This window comes from Amblyraja radiata, chromosome 18 (assembly GCF_010909765.2).
Source record: "Amblyraja radiata isolate CabotCenter1 chromosome 18, sAmbRad1.1.pri, whole genome shotgun sequence".
In the NCBI taxonomy this organism is placed as follows: Eukaryota; Metazoa; Chordata; class Chondrichthyes; order Rajiformes; family Rajidae; genus Amblyraja; species Amblyraja radiata.
Window position 1 is genome coordinate 30,891,408 of NC_045973.1, and position 18,570 is coordinate 30,909,977.

The 18,570-nt window shown below is 45.9% G+C and overlaps 1 protein-coding gene across 1 annotated transcript in view; it reads right to left on the reverse strand.

The window, feature by feature from the left end:
* The window catches only part of LOC116983325 (semaphorin-3B-like), a 261,802-nt gene extending 251,445 nt beyond the window's left edge, over positions 1-10,357 (reverse strand). Inside the window, exon 1 of the mRNA XM_033037035.1 lies at positions 10,270-10,357. The gene's annotated coding sequence lies outside the window, so the exon portion shown is untranslated. The remainder of the gene's footprint in view (positions 1-10,269) is intronic.
* Positions 10,358-18,570: the final 8,213 nt, after the last annotated feature.

Below are 18,570 nucleotides of genomic sequence, written 5' to 3' on the forward strand. Positions count from 1 at the left end.
CCGGAGCACCCGGAGAAAGTCCACGCGGTCACAGGGAGAACTTTGACCCGTAGTCAGGATTGAACACGGTTCTCTTGTGCCGCGAGGCAGCAACTCTACCGCTGCGCCAGTCTACCACCACTTTTGGACAGGTTCACAGATGGGAAAGGTTTAGAGGGATGTGAAGGCCACTTGATTTAGATGGAGGTAGACGTTCGGGAAGGTTCTAAGATAATACAAGATTAAACAATGATCAGTCATAATTTTGCCCAAGAGATATGTTAACAAACTGACCACCAGATTAGTCAGTAGTAACTTTGATATCATGCCTGCTTACCTCAATAATTAGACAACGAGTCAATCCTGGCTCCAGCTGGCATTACTATCAACTACCGATCACAAATTATTGGAGAACGGGACAAAAGTTGATGAAACACTGAATCAGCTTTCGATGTTGTATCAAATACTTGGGTGCGTAACTAATAATTTCTGCAGACCGAATTATCCCCTGTCAAATTCACGAAGCTAATAACTGGCTGTCTTTGGATAGTCTTGCAAATATCAAAGTTATTTATCCAAATCTAAGCTCCACTCTGTGTGTGTGTGTGAGAAGCTGGCAGCGGACAATGGAAAAATTCACCACACTCAGAGAATAACAAAATGGTTTGATTTTTATCGTGACTGATTGACTCTAAAGTCGGTGTGTTTTGGGACTATTATCACAACCACATAAACAACAGGTGATCATAAATTTAATAGATTTTAGGGGCAATAGATTTCAGTGCAAAAATATTTGACAAATCTTTTACATTGGGGGACACAAGGGCGGTACAGTGGTGCAGCGGGTAGAGCTGCTGCCTCACTGAGCCAGAAACCAGGCTTCAATCCTGACCTCGAGTTCTGTCTGTGTGTGGAGTTTGCACGTTCTCCCTGTGACCGCGTGGCGTTTCTTCGGTTTCCTCCCACATCCTAAAGACGTGCAGATTTTTGTCGGAAGAAGTTTGTCTGAAGAGGAGTCCCGACCCGAAATGTTTCCCATCCTTTTCCTCCAGAGATGCTGCCTGACCCACTGAGTTACCCCAGCACCTGGTGTCTTTCTAGGATTGTAGGTTAATTGGCCTCTGCCTCTAGAGTGTAGGGAGTGGATGAGAAAGTGGGATAACACAGAACCAGTGTGAATGGGTGATCGAATGGGTCAGCATGGACTCGGTGGGCCGAAGGGCCTGTTTCCATGCTGCATCTCTAAACTAGACTGAGACAGGGAGAGCGAAAGGAGTCAGGTAAACACAAAATGCGTAGAGTAACTCAGCGGGAAAGGCAGCATCTCTGGAGAAAAGGAATGGGTGGAGTTAGGTGGCAGGTAAGTTATTTTCATAGGTACACAAAACTGCTGGAGAAACTCAGCGGGTGCAGCAGCATCTATGGAGCGAAGGAAATAGGCAACGTTTCGGGCCGAAACGTTGCCTATTTCCTTCGCTCCATAGATGCTGCTGCACCCGCTGAGTTTCTCCAGCATTTTTGTGTACCTTCAATTTTCCAGCATCTGCAGTTCCTTCTTAAACAAGTTATTTTCATAGCCTGTTGTGTGCTTACAAAACCATTATCCCATCATATTTTTTATAAAGTCTGTGATGAGGAGGCCATGGTGTGTGAAGCTGAACTCTTGTTGCCTTCTCAATCCTATGTCACACTTTACAGAGGGATTAACAGTAGATTACAGGTTCCGCTCATGTAGGGCACTAATTTTAACAGGTACTTACACAGAAACAAAATGCTGTTTGTGGAGCAAGGCTGCAAGTTTGCCACACAATCAGTGTTTGTATTTATAGAGGATATTATTATGGTATTGAAATGTCCAAAGTACTTCCATTGGTTTTATAGCAGTCTCCTACATTACAATGATCTTAATCTTAGGTGGTCCCTTGATACCGAGAAATAACAAAACTCCTGGAAAATTTAGCGGCTCAGGCAGCATTTGTGGAGGGAAATGGACAATCGGCCTTTAGGAATGTAGCTCTTCTTCATAAGTTCATGTTCCAGAAGCAGTATTAGGCCATTCAGCCCATCAAGTCATCTCCGCCATTCAATCATGGCTGATCTATCTTTCCCTCTCAATCCCTTTCTCCTGGCTTCTCCCTTCAACCCGTACTAATCTGTCAATCTCCGCCTTAGAAATATCAATCGACTTGGCCTCTACAGCTGTCTGTGGCGATGAATTCCACAGATTCACCACCCTCTGACTAAAGATACCTGTATATCCTTTTATTCTGAGACTATGGCCTCTGTTCCAAGACTCTCCCACTAGTGGAAACATCCTCTCCACACTTACTCTACCCTTTCACTATTCTTCAGTCTGACCCAAAACGTTGTCCGTCCCGGTCTCTTTATAAAGCATCGAGCAAAGTTCCAGAGGTGAGGTGAGAGTGACTGCTCAATGCTAAGGTGGCATTGGACTGCGGTGTCGATAATCCTGGCTAAATCTGAAATCAACGCACATCAAGGGGAAACCACACTAGTGAAGGGTCTGAAGAAGGATCACGACCCGAAATGTGACCTGTATATTCCCTCCACAGATGCCTCTTGACCTGCTCAGTTCCTCCAGTACTTTGCACTTTGATTACGATCACAGAATCTGCAGTTTCCATTGTCTATGAAAACACACGTCTTTATCAACCTGCCTTAGTTCCTGAACAGCACGGTGGCGCAGCAGTAGAGTTGCTGCTTTACAGTGCCAGAGACCCAGGTTCAACCTGACAAAGGATGCTGTCTGTACAGAGCCCATGGACCACACCTCCATCTGACCACATGGGCTTACTTCAGGTGCTCTGGTTTCCTCCCACACTCCAGAGACGTGCAGGTTTGTAGGTTAATTGGCTTCTGTAAATTGTCCCTGGTGTGTAGGATAGAACTAGTATATGGGGTGATCGCTGGTCGGCGCAGACCCGTTGGGCCGAAGGGCCTGATCTCTAAACTAAATGAAATGTTGTCATAGTACCCGCCTCAACTACCTCCTCTGCCAGCTCGTTCCATATACCCATCACCCTCTGAGTAAAAAGTTGCCCCTCAAATTCCTATTAAATCTTTATCTTCTAGATAAGCTAGTGTATGGGTGATCTCGCTGGTCGCCATAAACTCGTTTGGTCCAAGGGGCTTGTTTCCACGCTGCACCTCTAACTTAGTTTAGTTTTGTTTAGAGATACAGTACTGAAACAGGCCCTTTTGCCCACCGAGTCCGAGCCAACAAGCGATCCCTGTACACTAGTACTATCCTACACACTGGGGATAATTTACAATTTACAGAAGCCAAATTAACCTGCAAACCTGCACGTTTTTGGAGTGTGGGAGGAAACCGGAACACCAGGAGAAAACCCACGCAGTCACAGGGAGAACATACAGAAAGCACCCGTTGTCAGGATCGAACCTGGGTCTCTGGTGCTGTAAGGCAGCAACTCTGCCACTGTGCCACCGTGCTACCTGACAAAGTCCAATGTCCTCAATAGGGCAGAGGGGAATCGGACGGTGCCCTAGCTTGCGGAAGGACCGATCAGAACCCTGATAACGGAGTGGAAGGAGCTGGTCGTGAGTCTGGTGGTGCGCACTTTCATCACGTTGGCTTGAAAATAAGCATCATGGCAGCAAGCACGGCGGGTGAAAAGGGAGAAGGGAGAGAAGGCTGCTGAAAGGGAGGAATGCTAAAAGAAAAGGGGGAAGGTTGTTTGTGTAGGACAATCAGCAAACCGTGAAGTGACACAGGCAGCTGACACATAGCCAGCGGCATTCAACAAGTCAATGCAAAGGACAATTGGGCTTAAACAAATGTCACAGTTCTGCTTGAAGTAGCTGTGAGTTCTAATCAAAAGTGAAAACCTGCTGACTTCTTCACTTTCCATGATTTGTTAATGTGGGAGAGAAAATAAATTGCAACATATTTCCCAAACAATGATACATAATCACTTTTAGTAAACGTTTCTCTTCCTGTGCTCTGCGCTGTTCTGTAGCTCTGTATTTCTGTAGAACTATGCTCAATCGCAGCGCAGGGCAAGTTTTCTTTACACTGAGAGAGGTGGGTGCCTGGAACTCGCAGACAGGAGTGGTGGTGGAGGTAGATACAATAGTGGCTTTGAAGAGGCTTTTAGTCAGCACAGAGGTAAAGTTGCTGCTTTTTATGCCCCTGTCCCACTTAGGAAACCTGAACGGAAACCTCTGGAGACTTAGCGGTTTCCGTGCGGTTCCCGGAGGTTTTTGTCAGTCTCCCTACCTGCTTCCACTACCTGCAACCTCCGGCAACCACCTGCAACCTCCGGGAACCGCACGGAAACCTTGGGTGGGGCGCCAAGTCTCCAGAGGTTTCCATTCAGGTTTCCTAAGTGGGACAGGGGCATTACAGCGCCAGAGACCCGGGCTCAATCCTGACTACAGATGCTGTCTGTTCATAGTTTGTACATCCTCCCTGTGACCCCATGGGTTTTCTCCAGGTGCTCCGGTTTCCTCCCACACTCCAAGACGTGCAGGTTTGTTGGTTAATTGGCTAAATGGGGATAACTTAGAACTAGTGTACAGGTGATCTCAGGTCGGCACGGACTCAAGTGGGCCGAAGAGCCTGTTTCCATTCTGTATCTCTAAACTAAACTAAAGATCGGCTCATGGATATGTAGGGAATGGAGGGATATTGATTGTGGGCAGGCAGAGGAGGTCAGTTTAACTTGGCGTCATATTCGGCACAGATATTTAGTTTAATTCAGAGATACATTCCTCATTGGTTCTATCAATGGCTATCTATTTAACATCAGCGACCCATGCTCCTTAATATCCTTCCCTTTAATCGTACAGGAGATATACCTTTTCAATGTCATACAGCATGGAACCAGGCCCTTCTACCTATCTTCTTAGGCCGAAGTAGGATCCCGATCCAAAACATCACTTTCAGAGAATGTGAAACGTTACAATATTTACCGCAGCCAATTAACCTACAAACTCGCACGTCTTTAGAATGTGGGAGGAAACCGGCACACCCGGAGAAAACGGACGCAATCACAGTGAGATCGTACAAACTCCGTACAGACGGCACCTGTGGTCGGCATTGAACCCGGGTCTCTGGCATTGTAAGGCAGCACCCTAATGTTCCTGGGGAGAATTTACTGGGGAGTCCCTGTACAATGACAAAGCCATTCTTTTAAGGTGGCATAATTTTGAATGTTTGTGGAATATGTCTGTGATTTAATAAGTCGACAGCACCAACTACAGCTCTTGGTGGGTAAGACAGCCACAGTTCTGACTCTCTGTTCCTCTGGCTCCCTTTCCACATGCCCAGCATTCTGCTTTAGTCTTGGTTGTAAACAATGTTCATTCTTCCAACAAGGCCCTATAGATTATCTACATCCCAGCTTGCCAAGGTACTCCGATGCCAAGCTGCCGGGTGTCCAGTGGATTACTTGGGTCTCGGCCCAGCTCGATGCGGAACAGCAAAGCTAAGCCATGGCCACTGAGGAACGATTGCTTTGCAAACAAGCCTCCTGTGGAACAAAAGACCGTGTAAATGGGGCAGGATTCAGCTCTTTCCATTCAAATGCCACAGCTGATACAGCAAAGGACAAAAGGAACCAGAGCCAGTTAACTCCTTCAGCCCACGATGTGAATCCCTGGGTATGAGCTTGGCTCCAGGCTGGAGTATAATGGAAGTGTGTTCCTTATTGCATATCCAGCTTGTTAACACAAGGTCAGTTACCTCTTGAAACTGGCGCCAATGATAATCCAATGGTCATTAACTCATCACAGGGCATAGTCATCAAATCAAGCGTGTTTAACTATCATAGTCATCGTCAGGGAGTCATACAGCACAGAAACCCATCCTTCGGCCCAACTTGTCCATGCTGACCAAGATGCCCCATCTAAACTAGTTCCACTTCCCCACATTTGATGCATATCCCTCTAATCCTTTCCTATCAGGAATCAAGAACCAGAGGACATAGGTTTAAGGTGAAGGGGGAATGATTCAATAGGAACCTGAGGGACAACTATTTTCCAACAAAGGGTGGTGGGTGTACAAAACAAGCTACTGGAGGAGGCAGGGATTAACGCATCTTTTAAGAAACAATTCGGCAGGTAGGTGGATAGGACAGGTTTGGAAGGATATGGGCCAAACACAGGCAAGTGGGACAAGTGTAGACCTTACATTTTGGTTGTAGTGGACAAGTTGGGCCAAAAGACACGTTTCCATGCTGTATGCTATACTCCATCCATGCACCTTTGGTGATCAACAGAGGACAACAGAGGAGGATGACTGAACTTTGGTGCCTTCCCTCACAGTGGGAAACTTTGATTCCACTGTGTGGGGATGTTTATGTTAAAGACTATTGTGTTCTCTTTTATTCGTATGGCTGTATGTAACCATACATTGGTACATGTGACAAATTAATGTCTCTTGTCTCTTGTCAGAAGCTGCTGGAGAACCACACTACCTGAGCCTCAAGACAGAGCTTGGCTTCAGTTGGTGTTGGGTAGTTTGGTAGACACAGCGATCTGAGTGGGAAGTAAAGGGGAGAAAAAAAATCATCTTTATAAAAGAGGCTTTTCATTTTCTCCACTTCAAATTAAATTCAGCGAATAAAAATGCTCTTACGGTGCATGAATGTAATCTCACTGATCACTGATTTATTCACACTGATTAATGCAACGTTGGTGCTCTGGAGCCGGGTGGTGTGTGGGAGGCCACTGGGTCTGCTGAAGAACCACCAGGGGGTAATGACTTCATGCCTTAAATCATGTAGTTGTGGAGAAAAGTCAGTCAGAGCATTCAAATATCAATTAGTGTTGAAGTCAGTGCAGCCACTTATCACCAAGTTGTCGCACAAGATGCCAATGTGTCTGAACCTTCAGAGTGCAAACTCGCATCAAAATATAATGGAGGTGACAGTTCTGAACTGTGGGAATAAACATATGCAAGCACTAATCCCCTCCCTGTGCCACCACACACACATGCGCACACACACACACACACACACACATGCACACGCACACACACACATACACAAACAGACACATGCACACAATTACACATACACATGGGTGTTGTCTGTGTAAAGATTGTATATTTTCCCAGTGATTGCGTGGGATTCTCCGGGTGCTCCATATTCCAAAGACGTGTGGGTTTGTAGATTAATTGGCTTCTGCAAATTGCCCCTAATGTGTAGGATGCAAAAGTGGATAACGTAGAAATAGTGTAGGGGCGATCGATGGTCGACGCAGACTTGGTGGGCAAAGGATCTGTTTCCATGCTGTATCTCTGAACTAAATTAAACACACGCACGTGCATGTATATAAACACACACACACACACACACATAAAGCAGATACTAACACAAACACAGAGTCGTCGAGTCATACGGCACAGAAACGTGCCCTTCGGCCCAACTCGTCCATGCCGACCAAGATGCACAATCCATGCTACTCTAACCTGCCCACGTTTGACCCATATCCCTCTAAATATTTCCTATCCATGTACCTGTCTAAAGGTCTTTTAAATATTGTTATAGTATCTGCCTCAACGGCCTCCTCTGGTAGCTTGTCCCATGTATCCACCAACCTCTGTGTGAAAAAATTGCCTCTCATGTTGCTATTAGAATGTTTTCCCTGTTACATGCACATACATCACACACATAGATATTAACACATAGAAAGAAACACACACATGTACACATAGAGCAGATATTAACATAAATAAACACAAAGCAGACATTAACACACACACAAGCAGACATTAACACATATACTGAAAGAGATACATAGGCACACATACTTTAAGTTAACATGAGATGTTTTCTCTGCATTCTATAATTGCTGTGGATGAAGAGTTGGGAAGCGGTATGCCAGCAATGGGAATAGTTATTGAAGCATGACAAAGCATTTCATTCAACATTTGTTCGACATCGGGCAGGTCTTACATTAGTAAATGCACATTTATCATTACAAAATCTGAACAGCAGAGGAGAGAATGCACATTGTCACACCTGTCTCTAACCATATTGAAGGTGTTCAAAATGATTCCTTAATCTACAAGATGCAATATGAATGTTTGATTGCCTATAAATGATTGAATCAATCTTTTCAGGTAGTCCATGGAACACGGAACATAGAACAGAACTGCACAGGAACAGGCCCTTCGGCCCACATTGCCCATCCTGAATATCATGCCAGGTTTAACTAATCTCCTCTGCCTACACATGATCTACTGTACATCCCTCCACTCCCTGCTTATCCATGTGTCCATCTAAAACCCTCTTAAACACCACTATTGTATCTGCCTTCACCACCAACCCTGGCACTGAGTTCCAGGCACTCGCTCCTCGCTGTGTAAACACCTTGCCCCGCACATCTCCTTTAAACTTTGCCCCTCTCACCTTAAAACTATGCCCTCTAATCTTTGATGTTTCCACACTGGGAAAAAAGACTCTGACTGTCTACCCTATCTACGCCTCGTAATTTTATATTCGTCTACCAGGTATTCCCTCCACCTACAAAGCTCCAGAGAGATCAATCCAAGTCTATCCAATCGCTCCTTATAGCTCTAATACCCTCCAATCCACGCGGCATTCTGGTAAACCTCATCTGCCCTCCCTCCAAAGTCTCCACATCCTTCCTGCATTCCTTGCCTTCTCTTTCCCCCCCCCCCCCCAATTGCACATAATAGTCACAACACACTGTCACTTCTCACACCCACTTCTATCCTTTGATGGTCCATTATATATTAAAACATACCACGTTCAGCAAATGTTTAAACTGCTGCAAGACAGGTTTTGCTAAAACTTTTTCCCAGGTTGGAAATGTCAAAGACCAGGCGACACTGTGGTGCAGCAGTTGTGTTGCTGCCTCACAGTGCCAGTGACCGGGTTACATCCCACACTCCAAAGACCAGCAGGTTAATTGACTTCTGTAAATTGTAAATTGTCCCTGGTGTGTAGGATGGTGCTAGTGTATGGGGTGATCGCTGGTCAGCGGGGACTCGGTGGCCCAAAGGGCCTGTTTCCAAACTGTATCTCTAATGTAAAATACTTTTAAGATGAAATAGGCAGTTTAAAGGAGATGTGCGAGGAAAGGTTTTTTTTCTACGCAGAGAATGGTGAGCGCCTGGAACACACTGTCGGGTGGTGGTGGATTGACTGAGGGAGAGAGGGAGAGTGAGAGAGAGAAAGACAGAGAGAGCGAGAGAGTGAGAGAGAAAGTGAGAGAGTGAGATTGAGGGAAATGAAGAGTCGGAGAGAGGCAGGGAGAGAGAGACAGAGAGATTGACAGTGAGAGAGATAGTGAGAGAGATAGACAAGGCGAGAGAGATTGAGAGAGAGATATAGAGAGGTAAATAGAGTGATGGAGAAAGGTAGTCAGGGAGATAGAGTGTGAAATACTGGAACAAAAAGAAAGGAAATGCGGTAAAGATAGATGCACGGGGTACAGACACGGACAGAGTGATATATATTTCAGGGGAGACAGACATGTACGTGGGACTGACAGAGTGAGTGAGAGAGATAAAAAAACATAGAAGCGAACAAGAGACATAAATGCCCACAGATAAATACTAGGAAAGCAAGAGAGGAAGATTCAGATGCGGAAAAAGATGAGACAAAAAGGGGGAAAAAGAGAGACAGAAACAGAGGTAAGGAGGAGACAGACAGCATGAGAGAGAAAGAGAAAGACGACATGGAGAGAGGGAGAGAGGGAGAGAGGGAGAGAGTGAGAGAACAGGATAGATCCAGACAAGCAAACAGATCAATATTGGATCAACAGAATGAAACGACTGCAGGCAAACAGCAAATTATTCCCAGTTTTCTGAACACATGCAAAATTCCATCTTAAAATCCTAATTCCCCTTTCTCAGCACCATCTCAATCCACATCTGTTCCCTTCTGCTAACACCTTTCTTACTTTCTAGTCCTCTCAGCTAAAGAACGTTGGCCTCTCAAGCAACATCCCATCGCAGCAAGTGGGGCAATGTGATCAGAGTTAACTCCTAGCCTTGAGCTAAAAGCATTTGAGGTTAAAAGAAGCCCAAATCCCTTTAGGGCTCCATTTGTAGGGTCCCCCCCCCCCCCCCACCCCGGTTCCATGCATACCCATTGTCACACCGTGCATTACTCAGCCAACTCGATGCATAAATGACAGGGGTGATGGCTCGACAACCATTCTGCTTATAATTAATAAACAACAACATCCCAAATAAAGCCTCACAGCTAAAGTAAGTTCTACACGGCAACAACAGGTGCGTCCAGTGGCACGAGGTTTCAGAGAGCGAACACTTACTGGATACAACGAGCAGCTTCCCAGATCTGAGTTAGTGAACGTCAGGCACAACCTCCTCCCCGATTAATTCCAAACTGCGGGAGAGTGTGCAGGACTCTCAGTAATCACGGTCGAGGACAAATTCCTCAGCGGCCCACCATCGGCAGTGTACAATGTGAGCCATTGTGCCTGTCCCGGGACTTTACGAAATTCCTTCTAGCTTTCGGGACAGGCAGATATGTCTGAAATGGAGGGGCCGGCACTTGGCTGAGCAAATTAGATTTAGGTGTATTATTGTCACGTGTACCGAGGTACAGAAGATAGGACTGTTGGGTCAACTTTGGTAACCATGTCGGCACCAGGTATGTGGCGACACTTGTGCGCTGCCTAGGTGAGGTTCTGCTGTATGATTTTACTGAGTTGTACGCAAAACAAAGCATTTCACTAGGTACACGTGACAATAAAGTATCATTGAATCTTTAGTGAAAGCTTTGTTTTGCATGCCGGCCTATCATCAGATAACATTATACATTAATACAATCAAGTCAAACTCAAGTACAATAGGTGGAGCAAAGGGGAGGATACAGAGTGCAGAATATAGTTGTCAGAATTGTAGCGCACCAGTTTAGTTTAGTTTTAGCATAGAAACAAGCCTTTCAGCCCACTGAGTCTAGGTATGTTACAAAACTTACCTTCAGCGGCGCTGCAGTTCTGCCACTGGCCGTGCGCGCGACTTTGGCGCCTTTGAGGGGTGCGGCGGGGTTAAAATGCGTTTTTTCTCCTACCTGTCCGGGATATATTTTCTCGGAGTGCAAGCTGTTGCTGAAGAATTGTTCCGACGGCCGTTCTGTGAATCTTTTTTTTTTTAAATCGCCCGACAAGTTCAGCGCTGGAGTAATTTAAAAATCAGTTTCTAAAGCCGTCAACGCCGACAACGGGGACGTCAATGCCGACAACGGATTTCACTGGTCGGCATGGACTCGGTGGGCCAAAAGGTCTGTTTCTGCACTCTCTCTCTAAAGTGGGGTGGAAGATTGCAACCTTCACGTGGCCCGCCCTGTTCCGGCGAATGCAATCAACCTGGCGTGCACAATCAAATAAGATCAAATAGAACAAGTTGTCCTACAACTTTAGGCTGTGCACGCCATACGCAAGAAGAAGAAGTTCTCTAAAGTGTAAAGTGCTATTGGTGCAACTGTCTGAAGAAGGGTCGCGCCCCAAAATGTCACCCTCATTCATTCCTTCCCCAAAAGCTACCTGACCCACTGATCCATACCAGCACAAGCTGGGGTAAACTGGGGAGGACCTACACTCAACTACTGCAACAACAAGCAACTTACGTCAGGCAGACCATCCCCTAGTACAACATTGTTCCCAATCCTCTGTCCACTTGGTCAGTACATAACCACTGCATTCAAAGGCAGAGAGAGGTATTGTCAAATGATACAGCTGTAGGAACTGCAGATGCTGGTTTACACATAAGGACAAAGTTCTGGAGTAACTCAGGGTAGCATGGCAGCGCAGAGGTAGAGTGGCTGCCTCACAGCGCCAGAGAACCTGCGCCGGGTTCAATCCTGACTACGGGTGCTGTCTGTACGGAGTTTGTATGCTCTCCCGGTGACCACGTGGGTTTTCTCCAGGTGCTCCGGTTTCCTCCCTCACTCCAAAGTATACAGGTTTGAGGGTTGATTGGCTTTGGTAAAGATTGTAAATTGTCACTAATGTGTAGGATAGTGCTAGTGTACAGGGGATGGGGGGGGGGGGGGGGGGGGGGGGGGGGTTGGCGCGCACACGATGGGCCCGTAGGGCTTGTTTCCACGCTGTATCTCTAAACTAAACTAAGCTCAGCGGGTCAGATGGTATGTCTGGAGAACATGGATAGGCGACGTTTCAGGCCAGGACCCTTCTTCAGACTGATTGTATAAGGGGTGGGGGAGGGTAAGAAAGCTGAAAGAGATGAGGAGATTTTGCAATTGTAGAAACAAGCAACAGCTTTGTGAAGTTGTCAAGATTAAGTGAACATGCTAGAAGCTAAGCACGTTCTTAGGGCACATCATCCACAGTGGGAGCACTTGAACCATACTGTCTAGGTCAGAGTTTACAAGGCAATAATCATCTCTAATGTTCTAAAAAAACGTTAAAGTTATTCTTTGTGATCAGTGCCTCGCTGGTGGTTTATTTACCATTGACGGGGAAGAAAGAGAGACAAGCCGAGACAGAGACACAACATAGAATCCATTAATTCCAGGCATCATGCTAATTATATCACTATTCCTTAAAACAACTTGTAAGGCATTAGGCACTCCTTCAAGTTAAAGGGTCAACGTGCATGGAAAAGTATGTTTTATGTAGAAAGTGATAAGCATCTGGAATTCACTGTTTGTGGGGAAACTGAATCACTGCCTTCAAAATGAAACTGGATATGCACCTGAGGGAAAGCTTACGAAAGAGCAGGTGAAGGGGATTGAATGGATTGTTTTGCGAGGGGGCTAGTCTGGGCCTGACCGGCTGAACGATCTCCTTCTATCTCTCCATGACAACAGGGTGGCTCAGTGGCATCTCGTTCCATACACCCACCTCCCTTTGTGTGAAAAGGTTACCCCTCAGGTTCCTATTAAATCTTTCCCGCCTCACCTTAAACCTATGTCCTCTGGTTCTCGATTCTCCTATTCTGGGGGAACAGACTCTGTACATCTACCGGATCTATTCCTCTCATGATTTTGTACACCTCTACAAGTTCACACCTCATCCTCCTGCGCTCCAAGGAAGGGTCCTGGTCTGCTCAACCTATCCCTATAGCTTAGATCCTAGAGTCCTGGCAACATCCTCGTAAAAACATTATTCCAGTGAGGATTTGTTTCCCAGGGTGGCACAGTGGCGCAGCTGGTAGAGCTGCTGCCTCATAATTCAGAGACCCGGGTTCGATCCTGACCTCAGGTGCTGCCTCTGTGGAGTTTGCATGTTTTCCCTATGGCCACCAGATGCTACAGTTTCCTCTCACACCCCAAAGACATGTGGGTTTGTGAGTTACTTGGCCTCTGTAAATTGCCCTTAGAGTGTAGGGAGTGTGTGTGAAAGTGGGACAACATAGAACTGATGTGAATGGGTCAGCATGGACTCAGTGGGCCGAATGGCCTATTTCAATGTTGTATTTTCCAATCGATTCAAGTGAGCACCTCTGAGCTGTTGCATAATGATATCAGAAAGTTTAGTTTAGTGCTACAGCATGGAAACAGGCCCTTCGGCCCACCGAGTCTATGCTGACCAGCAATCACCCCGTATACTAACACTATCCTACAGACTAGGGGCAATTTACAATTTTTACCAAAGTCAAACAAACTACAAACATGCACATCTTTGGAGTGTGGGGGGAAAACGGAGCACCCAGAGAAAACCCTTGCAGTCACAAAGAGAATATATAAAATTCATATAGACAGCACCCGTAGTCAGGATCGAACCTGGGTCTCTGGCGCTGTAAGGCAGCAGCCCTACCATTGCGCTACTGTGTGTTCTAAGTTATTGTCAGTTAATTTAGATTGACTAATAATGACTCCATCTGGGATAAAGACTAACTGCTTCCTGGCTTAAGTGACCAAGAAATAATGAAACATTTTGAAACCACTCCATGTTCTATTCTTAAAGTACAATCACTCCATTACTTTTTCAGACATACGAGGATAACATCATTGTGAGGGAATTACATTTAAGGGGCTATTAAAGGATTACATTACTTCATACGAATAAAGAGATTTCAGTAACTGTATTTGTAAATGCTTCAAATTTTTGTATGTCCAACACAAAGAACAAATTATCTGTAGAAGCACTGTTGCCGTGCTAAGTAGATTGTGAAAGAATCAGTTAGCCCTTGTTCTATTTGATACTTGAACTGGTGCCTTGTTGGCTCAAGAAAGAAGTGGTGAATCAGATGGGCTGAGGGGAATTATTTTATCATGGGATCTTTCAGGTTAGTAATTCATTGTGCGGCATTATAGAGGATCACAGCAATTGAGGGCAGGCAGGGTAACAGTATCAAGGAGTGGAGGAAAGAACTGCAGATGCTGGTTTACACCAAATATATAGACACACAATATAATATAGACGTTTGGAGGTCATGTTGCAGTTGTATAAGACGTTGGTGAGACTGCATTTAGAGCATTGTGTTCAATTTTTGGCACCATGTTATGGGAAAGGTATTGTCAAGCTGGAAAGGCTACAGTAACGATTTACGAGGATGTTTCCAGGACAAGAGGGTGTGGGCTATAGGGAGAGTTTGAGTAGACTGGGACTCTATTCCTTGGAGCGCAGGAGGATGAGGGGTGATCTTATAGAGGTGTACAAAATCATGAAAGGAATAGATCGGGTAGTCTCTTGCCTGGAGTAGGTGAATTGAGGACCAGAGGACATAGGTTTAAGATGAAGGGGAAAATATTTAATAGGAATCTGAGCGGTAACTTTTTCAGAAAGAGGATGGTGGGTGTATGGAACAAGTTGCCATAGGAGGTAGTTGAGGCTGGGACTATTCCAAAGTTTAAAAAATTGAGACAGGTACATGGATATGACAGGTTTGGAGGGATATGGACCAAACACAGGCCAGTGGGACTAGTGTAGCTGGGACATATTGGTGGTATGGGCAAGTTAGGCCGAAGGGCCTTTTCCACACTGAAACACTCTACTGGAGTAACCCAGTGGGTCAGGCAGCATCTCTAGAGAAAAGGAATAGGTGGCGTTTCGGATCAAGACCCTTCTTTAGACTAAAGGTCAGGGGAGAGGGAAACTAGAGGTATGAAAAGGTACAGAACAAAGCAGAGCCGGCACCGATGACCCAGGGAAGGTGGAGCCCACAATGGTCCATTGTTGGCTGTGGAAGAGGTGATAATGAAGAGATATGAACAATTATACTAGTGTGATGACTAGGGTGGGGGAGGGACGGAGAGAGAGGGAATGCAAGGGTTAATTGAAATTAGAGAAATCAAAAATCATACCGCTGGGTTGTGAGCTGCCCAAGTGAAATACGAGGTGCTGATCTTCCAATTTGTGTGTGGCCTCACTCAGACAGTGGAGGAGGCCCAGGACTGAAAGGTCAGTATGGTTATGGGAAGGGGAATTAAAACAAGGAGCTTGTTCATCCTCTCCATCCCATTTGCCCAAATGTGGGTTATTCAATGATCACCTGTAGCTGCTGGTGCCAACCCCATCAACCAGGCAGGATGGTGTCAATAGGGCGGCACAGTGGCACAGCGGTAGAATCGCTGTCTTACAGCGTTAGAGACCCAGGTTCGATCCTGACTATGGATGCTGTCTGTACGGAGTTTGTACGTTCTCCCTGTGTAGGCTTTCCTCGGGCGCTCTGATTTCCTCCCACATTCCAAAAGCATACAGGTTTGCAGGCTAATTGGCTTCGGTGAAGATTGTAAATTGTCCCTTGTGTGTAGGCTAGTGCTAGTGTACGGGGTGATCGCTGGTCGACGGGGACTCGGTGGGCTGCTGTATCTCTAAACTAAACTAATCATCTGAGACAGGTACCAATAACAGAATTTAAAAGACATTTGTACAGGTACGTACGTGGAAGCGGACCATGCGAGGAGAGGGACTCTGGTTCATGGGATGACCGGAATGGAGGTGACAGCTTCATGGCCAGCTGGAACTGTAAATTGGTGCCAAAATGGCACCTCTTGCATGTAGACTCAGTGGACTGTTCTGTACATTCTGTACTAATCGGGGAATTGTAAGGTGATAGTCTTGCGGAGCTGTATGCCAAAAAATCTTTCGCTGTGCCTTGGTACACGTGACAATAAAGAAACCATTGAACCATTGAATAGGAAAGGTTTAGAGGGATATGGGCCAAACATGGGAAAATAGGACTTGATCATCTTGGTCATAAGATCATGAGGCATAGGAGCACAATTTGGTCATTCGGCCCATCAATTCTACTCCACCATTCAAACATGGCTGAACTATCTTTCCATCTCAACCCCATTCTTCTACCTGGTCCGGGGTTCTGTCTGAAGAGGGGTCCAAACTTGAAACGTCACCTATCCATGCCCTCCGGAGATGCTGCCTGACCCGTCGAGTTGCTCCAGCATTTTCTATCCATTCTTCACACAGTTCTATGTTATCCCTCTTTCTCGTCCACTTTGTACACACATGAGGCAATTTACAGAGCCCGATTAACCTTCAAACCCGCACGTCTTTGGGACGTGGGAGAAAACTGGGTCACCCAGAGGAAACCCACACGGTCACAGGGAGAACATCGCCAGAGATGCTGCCTGGCCCACTAAGTTACTCCAACATTTTGAGTCTGTCTTAAGTATAATATCCTTTTGGCTCTATAAAAGTGGGGATGTTGTGTCGTGGACTTCTGTGTTTTGAGCTTTTTTTTAATTTGTATGACTGTAAGAAAAATAGCATTTCGTTGTCTCTTAATTGAGACAATGACAATAAATTGAATCCAATCCAATCCAATCCAAAATGCATTCTAATATACTACCATCCAATTACCGTACTATGGCTCATGTACTGTACCATGGTAGCATACCGTACCATACTAAGTTCCATGAGTCTGAAGAATGTCTCATGAAGCAGGGTATCCATGCCCTCCAGAGATGCTGCCTGGCCCGCTGAGTTACTCCAGCACTTGGTGTTCTATGCAAGATTCCAGCATCTGCAGTTCCTTGTATCTCTACCTAATGCTTTGTTTCCTTAGTTAAATGTGGCTGTTGAGAACAATTAATTTTAGTTTAGTTTAGAGATACAGCACGGAAACAGGCCCTTCGAGCCATTGGGTCCACGCCGACCAGCGATCCCCGCACATTAACACTATCCTACACCCACTAGGGCCAATTTTTATATTTACCAAGCCAATTAACCGACAAACCTGTACGTCTTTGTAGTGTGGGAGGAAACCGAAGATCTCGGAGAAAACCCACGCAGATCACGAGGAGAACGTACAAACTTCATACAGACAGTCGTACTCGGGATCGAACCCGGGTCTCCGGCGCTGCATTCGCTGTAAGGCAGCAACTCTACTGCTGCGCCACCACGACTGACTTAATTAACTAAGTTATTTGACAGGATGTGTCTGATCTGTTAACAGTGCCTCGTGTGACTGTAAATAATAATCACAGAGAGAAGGATCATTGTATAAATATACCTGATGCCGGGAGAGCAACAACAAAAGAGCATTTCAGTTAAACATTGCAGAATACTTCACCTCGCGATGTTCCTAGGTTACAGTACTTAAACGTTAGCTGTAGTTTGTGGACATTTAAATTTTACACTACTACAAAGGTTCAAGAAGCTTTCATGAGGTTGTGAAATTTGGCTCCTTTGTCGGACCAGCAAGAAACATCAAGTGTATCCACCCAGAATTGTCCGCCTTGTTCGGTGATTTGACCTTCACCTGCTTGTCCAATGTAGCCCTCCCCAGTGGAATGTCCCAAATTGTTCCTCCTTTTTGAGTAGTCCCTTGGGGTTGTTGATGACTTGTTTCCACTGGACATCTGGCAGTCCCAGGTTTGCTGAAAGATTGGAGGTGAGATGAAGTATCTCAGCGGGAAAAATCCAAATGAAGTCTGATCCAAAATGGGAGATGGTTTGTGGTGGGTCCACTGCTGGGATCTTCTTCTGGTGGCAGAGCCATTGCCTCACAGCGCCAGAGACTTCGGACCGATCTTGACCTCAGGTGCAGTCTGTGTGGAGTTGGAATGTTCTCCTATGGGTTTCCTCCAATTGCTCCGGTTTCTGCCTAAATCCCAAAGACGTGCGGGTTGGTGGGTTAATTAGCCACTGTGAATTGTCCCTAGTGTGTAGGATGGTGCTAGTGTATGGGGTGAACGCTGGTCGGCACAGACTTGGTGGCCCGAAGGGGTTGGTTGATGGTCAGCATGGAGACAGTGGAACGAAGAGCCCATTTCCGTGCTGTATCATTCTCTCCCTCCATCTCTCTCCCTCTCTCTCTCTCTCCATCTCTCAATCGGTTACATCAAAGAGAAGCCTGAGATTATTAACTCATCTGAAAATGTGCCACCTCCAACAGTCCATCAGCCTAGATGTTCTTCCCAGGTCTTCAACTTCAGAGGGATGAACACAGCAGCTGAGAGACAGCTGCCCTTGTAAAGTAAGAGTTTAAAGAAAGATATATTTATCTGAAAATTGAAGTGAGATCAGTGACAGTGAGTTTTTCCCCCGGTCGTTCAAAGGTGCCTTCAAATCTTCAATTGCTTGCCTGCTGCGGGATAATGAATTGTTTCCCTGCATTCTGCGGTGGGTTGTACGTTACTGTCTACAAACCGCGCCAAGTTCCTTCTTCAGAAGCTGCCGCCA